The sequence below is a fragment of the Hirundo rustica genome, chromosome 1, assembly GCF_015227805.2.
Source record: "Hirundo rustica isolate bHirRus1 chromosome 1, bHirRus1.pri.v3, whole genome shotgun sequence".
NCBI lineage: Eukaryota > Metazoa > Chordata > Aves > Passeriformes > Hirundinidae > Hirundo > Hirundo rustica.
The window spans coordinates 140,824,611-140,831,709 of record NC_053450.1 but is presented as its reverse complement, the minus strand read 5'-3'; the positions used below and the strand labels follow the sequence as shown (position 1 = coordinate 140,831,709).

General features: G+C 43.8%; 1 long non-coding RNA gene across 1 annotated transcript; it reads right to left on the bottom strand.

Annotated features, from left to right (window-relative positions):
- Nucleotides 1-868: 868 nt before the first annotated feature.
- LOC120757983 (uncharacterized) lies at nt 869-6,243 on the bottom strand. The gene is made up of 3 exons (XR_005702717.1): nt 6,082-6,243; nt 2,696-3,053; nt 869-2,368 (listed from the first exon to the last, which is right to left on the bottom strand). It is a non-coding gene; the product is annotated as an uncharacterized LOC120757983 (long non-coding RNA).
- Nucleotides 6,244-7,099: the final 856 nt, after the last annotated feature.

The window sequence follows — 7,099 nt, the reverse complement described above, 5'->3', positions numbered from 1 at the left end:
CTCCATCTGCTTCACGGTCTTTTCTAAATATCCATGCAGCTCTGCACTGCCCCATTGGCCAGATTCAGAAGCAGAAAAACCTCCCTAAAAAGGATGGTTAATTACCTCCCAAGTAAATCTGTTATTTACCAGACAGTTCCAGGTAGTAAAATTTAATTTCTAAATTTAGTTAGAAATTCACCTAAATTTATTGCAAGCTAAGCCTAGTTTTGCTTCCCCTTTGAACAAAATTATTTCCTTCCTTTCGAGTAACACTTGCCTGTACCCAGGATGGGCAGATAGTCCTTTTCCCTGACTGCCTGTTCCAGCAGCTGCAAATCTAAGTTGGAAAGGAGCACTCTCCAGGCACTGAGCTTCAGCCTAATGCAGAGATGTCATGGACCTGGATCGCTGCTCCAGGCAGCTTTTGCAGCCTCCTGGGGAACAAAGCTGAAGTGAATATAGAGCTGGGCAGGATGGCCCATTCCACACCAAGCTGTCATTGTCACTGTCAGCTGGTTCAGCTGAACAAACACCATATATGAGAAAATGCTGTAAGGGGAATATTTCGTCACAGAGTCCCGTTTACTCATGGTTTGCTTCAATCTTTTTCCAACATTATCTGTCTTTTACCCAAAATCAAATAATAAATGGATCTTTCCTGTGTGTAGCCCATCAGCTCAGTACACAGCATATTCACCAGTTATGTTTATCCAGTTTTCCTTTCCGGTCCCATTGGTACTGATACTTTCATTCTTGGAATGACAATTATTAAACCACTTGGTGCCTTTCATGGTTAATTATTTCCTTTCCTTAACATTGTCTGCCTCCAGCTGTAGGCTAGGTCTTGAACACACCTCAGCATTCCCATTTTCAATTCCTATGAGAAATCATGTTGTAAGATCCTTGTTAGTGAGCTGTTTTGTCACATACATTTCTTCCCAAAGTTTCATCATCTGACAATTTTTAATGACCACTATAAGAACATCTTCCATCTTTTGAACCTGCTTTTCATGCATGTGATGAAGATAAATTTCCTTGGTTCTGCTATGTTTCTCACATACAAAAGTTAGCAGGTCCCTGGACTGACTTTCCTGTCATATGACTGATGCAGTAATAAAAATATTAAATAAATAAGTGCTATGAAATGTACAAAAGTTGAATGTGTTCTTTGGCCTACATTTCATTATTTTTATATATCAAGTACCATTAAAATCTAACTTGTATTTACTACTCCTGCATGAAAACTCCAGATGACTCTTTCAAAAATTATTATACAATCCTTTTCTACTTCAGCTCTAAATGTTACAAAGAAAGAACCAAATCCTGTCTTAAATTGTCTCTGTGTGATACAGGGCAGAAGCACATTCTTTAATTTAATAGTATAATATTGGTAAGTACTGAGATGGTGTACTTATTTTGCAAAGATATGCCTTAGGCTTTGTTCCCTTTTATTTAGATAAAGTGTGTCACACTAATGTGTTTAAACCAACAGACCCTATTTACATTTTGAAGCTGTAGGTAGTAGTGCAGAGAATATTGCTATAACTGCAGTCATACAGAGACACACAATAATTGAACTTGAACTAATTCAGAATCTTGTGCAGATGTGACCCACATTCTTGCTACTACACAAATTATGACACCAGCATTGCTCTAAGTGATTGGAATATCAGGCCGGTCTCTTGGAGAATGAGAGACTGGAGAGCTGTGCTCAGAAAGGAACCTGGGGCTCCTGTCCATGGCAAGCTGAACGTGAGCCAGCAGTGCCCTGGCAGCCAGCAGGGACAGCCCTGTCCTGGGGGACATCAGGCACAGCCGGGCAAGGGAGGGGATTGTCCTGCTCTGCTCTGGGCTGGAGCAGCCTCACCTCGAGTGCTGGGGCAGTTCTGGGAGCCACAATGTAGGGAGGAGGTAAAGATGTGAGAGAGCATCAAAAGGAGGACAGCAAAGATGGTGAAGGAAGGGGAGAGGAGGCTGCATGAGGAGAGGCTGAAGTCTCTTGGTCTCTTCAGTCTGGAAGAGACTGAGGGCAGATCCCATTGCAGTCAACATCTTCCTCATGAGAGGAAGCCTGATCTCTTCTCTGTGGTGAGCAGTGACAGAACCCAAGCGAATGGCCTGAAGTTGTGTCAGAGAAAGTTTAGGTCAGATATTAGGAAAAGTTCTTCACCCAGAGTGAAAGGTTCTTCACCTAGAGCTGGCTCTCCAGGGAAGTGGTCACAGCATCAAGCCTGACAGAGTTCAGGGAGGATTTGATGATGCTCTCAGGAACATTGACTCTTGGGGTTGTCCTGTGCAAGGTTAAGAGTTGGACTTGAGTATTATGGGTTCCTTCCCACTCAGAATATTCTTTGATTCTGTGGTTATCCACTGGCCAATGTACAGTCTGCAACGAGAAATGAGGGTACACTTGTCAACCCATAATAGTGCAAATGTTACACGGTAAAGGAGAATTTGGGATGAGTTTTCCAACACTAGGTAATAACTCTCGATTCTGCTCTAAATTGGCAAGAATTATGTGTATATGTTTATTTGCTGCTCTTCATCTTGTTACCTCTTCCCCTATTATGTACCAACATTAGGCTTTCTTCTGTAGGAATTTCATTTATCACATAAACCAAGATGTAGTAAGAGAAAAAAAAAAGAAAAAATACATGTCAATAGGTTTTATAGCCGTTTCTGCAAGACTTCAAGAGACACTATTCGTCATTACCTTTACAAAGAGGAACTTAATGGTATGCTGTATCCTTCCCAGGGGATAATCCCATGCTAAGGGCAAAGCTGAAGGCTACAGAACATCACACCCTCTTTGTTTCTCTGAACAGCAACCACGTGTCCCAGCATTTTTCTAAAGGAGCTGCCTGACAAATGCACAAATCACCGCTACATTTCTTCAGCTTCCTCATATCAGAACTTCCGAATACGAATTTCAACTAAAGACTTTCCCAATTGCTACTTCACTTGGCTTCAGGCATTCATTTAGAAGGTGCTTGGCACCTTTGGGTCAGGGACTTTTTCTGAAGGTAGAGTCTTTTCAGCTTTATTTCACAAGACCGTCTCATCAGAACCACCTGGAAAAAAAAATGAAAACGGGTTGGGTCAACACAGAAAATTCAGCTGTTTTGTTTTGTTTTTCTGAGAGTATCCAGTTCAGAAGGGCCACGTTTTGAAGAGGTCACAGCAAAAAGAAGGATAAATCCAATAGCCAGTGCTTGCAGTTATTCTTCACAGGCAAGGGGATGTCTGCCCTTCAAAGGAGGGAGTTGTTTGTAAAGAATCCTGCTAATGACACCTAGGATAATCAGTGCAAACAGGTCTTTCTACTTCTGGGCTCCATGCCATCCGCTCACTCAAAGGTCGGATAGCTGAAGGCAGGGCGCTCGAGGGCTTTGCTGCTTTGGGAGGTTCAGGTGGGAATATCCCTCGGGGATGGGAGGGTTTACGATTAGGGAGGGTGGTCCAACCTTCCATTGGAAAGTGTGAGTTTAGCAAACCTGGTCTCTTTGTGGTGCTGTATGCTAAGTAATTATTGACTCCAGCCCTGAATTTCTTAGGAAGTTTTCCTTCAGATCTCTCCATATGAGAGCTTGCCCGAGTGATAACGAGGTGCAAACAGGGTGATGGTCCGCTTCTGCTGCTGAGTTTGTAAAGGCTCAGTGTAATGGGGTCCTGACCCGCTTGGTTGGTGTTTTCTCCATCCTGCATGTTCCCAAAAGCAGACTCCGGTGTCCATGTGCAGTGGACTAGAGCCTGGCGACACGGTGCGCCCAGCAGCACTGCACACTCTCACTGTCGGGTTGGACGTGACACACAAGCACACACACGTTCAGAGTAACAACGGTGTCGTCTCCTTTATTTTGCATGTTCTCCGGTTTATATACTCTCAACAAAGCGTGATCTTAAGTCATTGACTACATCACAATAACTTATTTTAGTGCAAAGCAATTAGTGTCAATATATTTTAGCAAAAGTTTTACAAAAAGTTAATAAAGCACGTATACACGTTTACTTATGCACGTAGTCTAACTACAAAAATCCTCCATGTATCTTTCTCAATCAGTTTCCATACTACCAGCCTTGTCTTTTTCCTTGCTATAGATACGCTCAAAATTCATCAATTACTGTTCCTTCTGCTTAGTTTACTTACAAGCCAGCTATCCAGCCCCTCCACACCCTCCTGTGTCTCCAGGACAGCATCTCCCGGGGATGTTCAGAGCCAGGGACTGCTCTCTTCCATCCCTTCACTGCCACTCATCTGGCACTGTTTCCTGCTACATGGTGAGCCTGTTAAAGTGGCTGCTGAATTCAAGTGCTGTTGGTGATCTCACATCAAAGAACTCTATCTGGGTACCCAAATAAAGGCTCAGAAGAATGACCAGGAACATCGGTTGTGAGACTCTTGAGCCTTTGATTTCATGCTCTTAAGGGCAAAGAACTTGCTTTAAAAGTCAGTAAATAATTTTTGAACAAACAAAACATGGAGAAAATTCTCAATAGTGGAGTATAAAGCATCCAAGATACAGTGATATCCAGAAAGACAGAAGAAAAACTTTGTTAACATTGGGGCTTAAGGCCTGAACACCAAAACCCATGAGGAAAAAAAAAAACCCCTAAAGTAAAAAAACTAAAAAGCAACATTGCTGCTCTTTAGACCTTCTGGAAGTGTTTTACTGGTGAAAGCAATTCCAGACTCCAGGCTACACCAGAAAATCCTGGTCCTTCACCTAGGCTAATTGACTTAGTATTTTGGCAACGTGTTTACTCCCCGCCCCCCGCCCACTCCCTTCTTTTACTACCTTTTCTATTTTAATGCTGTAAAACTCAACTAACTTCTAAAAAACAAATTTACTTTTTTTTTTTTTTTTTCCCCCCAGTGTTTGTTAGACCTTCTCCACCTAGTTAATGACTGGCTGGAATAGCAGCAAGGCCAGGAATGCTTCATGCTCTGGGCATTCACTAATTGGGTTGTTAACAGACTAGAGAGACAGGAGGAGATGAGGAAAAGCACTGCTATTATAAGCGACTGAGTGTAAAGAAAAAGAAAGTGAAATAAATATGGAATTGTTATGCTAGGGAAATTATGGTACTTAACGCCCTATTTTTTCTGGGAAAAAAAAAAAAAAAAAAAGGCTCCCTCAGGACATCTTGCAAGCACTAAAAACAAAATAGACCAGAAATATAACTGGCTTTATTTTTTATAGCAAACTGGGTGGGGGGGGGGGGGAGAAGATACATTTCCTTTTCTAAAACAAATCGTCAGCCCCAACCCTGCCTCCGCTTGGCAATGTCCGAGGCTGTGAAGAACCACCGAGAGCATCCAGGCTCCGTGTGGGTTAGCTGGGAACGCTGAGCAGAAGGGTCCCCACAGGCACTGCCCCAGCACTGTGCTGTCTGTACGCTCTCACCTGGAGTTCTTGCAGGCTGAGTGACACCATGCAGGGCCCAGCCCGCTTCTTCTGTACTTCTAAGACTCAGGGATGTAGAAGCCATGCAGGTCCAGCATGGACAGCCCTGCACGTCACCCACGGTGACAGCAGCAGAGGGATAAGCTCTTTGGAGAAGGGCCCACAGAAGCCTGCAGCGCAGGGGATGGGTGGGATGGGCGCAGATCTGCAGCGTTTGCAAGCTGCCTGCAGTCGCTGTGACAGTGCAGCAGCCACGAGCAGGTGCTATGGGCTCTCCAGGGGACACACCAGACAGGACACGCGTAAAACTTCAGGAGTACAAGATAACAGATTGGTTCAGGCCACAAGAAGCACACACAGCAGCACGGTGCTGCAGGGCCAGAAGTCAGAGCTACCAAATCCCTTTGTCCACTGTGTGCCTGGAGCTAAGATAACTTGTATTGAAAGGGACCTTAAAGATCATCTCGCTCCAAACGCCCTGCCATAGCACAGAGCCTCCCACTACACAAAGTTACTCATAGCCCCGTCTAGCCTGGCTTTTTGCAGGGATAGGGAGTCCACAGTCTCCAGCCCTTCACAGCAAGAGAGCCAGCCCTGGGGCAAGCCACGCATGGCTAACAAAGCAAAGGCTTCATCCACTCCCTGTGGTCCCTCATCACCCAGCACCAGGAGGGCAGCAGGAGTCAGGACTCACCCAGTCTCATCCTTTCACCCCAGATTTCCCAAAGCTGCCGCACACTGGGCTTTGTGCACGTGTGTCCGTGGGGTTGTGCACCTACAGGTGCACGTGTCTATAGGCGTGTTTGCATAGGCTCCTGCGTCTATAGGTGTGTGTGCACAGGCACATGTGTTTATTGCCAGCTCTCCCTGGCCCCCTCTACAAGGTGTGAATTTCACCTCAGGTGAATTATTTCTCCGGGGATTACATAACAAAGTGATTGTGAAAATACCATCATCTGTGTTATAGAAACTTAACAGAGCCCCCGGAGACTTTAAATTAAAACATTGCACTCAAGTGCTTTTTTTTTTTTGCCATGTATCTCCTCCTACACACAGCTCATTCTAGTCTGAAAAATAAAAAGGCAGGACAGCTTCCTACAGGCTTTCAAAGAGAAGATCCTACCCTAATTAACTATAATCTTGTTCAGACGGCATTTTGCTTCAAGATTCAAAGACTAGCAGGGGGCTGGGGCTAGGCAGAAAAGGAGATTATTAAAACTTTAATAACATGAGCCTTTGAACCTTTCAAATTCTTTACAATTTTCTCACATCTCTAACCCAGATGTCTGCATTTAAAAACTGTGCCAACAAACATGAACTTTTTTGTTTATTCTTTTATATCTTTCAATGAACAGCCTCTTTTAAAATGATAGGAAACATCGTGCCTGCAGTTCACAAAGCCGTATGACAGGGCTGAAGTTTTTAAAAAAAAAGAAAATGAAAAAAAGCATGTTCCACAGGAGTTGTTTCCAGAAGGTGAAGTTGTTCCAGGAGGCACAGGCAATGCCTTCACAGAGCTCCAGGCAGAGTTGGAACTGGGTAAGAAATGGTTTTCCTGTTCGGTAAACAATTCTAAGAGTACAAAAATGTTCTCATGGAGCATCAGAGCATAGCTGAAACCTTGGGAATTTTTTTTAAAGGGAAAAAACCAACCAAACAAAAAAAGATCCCCCAAAAAAACCCCAACAAAACAAAAAGAAAAACCACACACA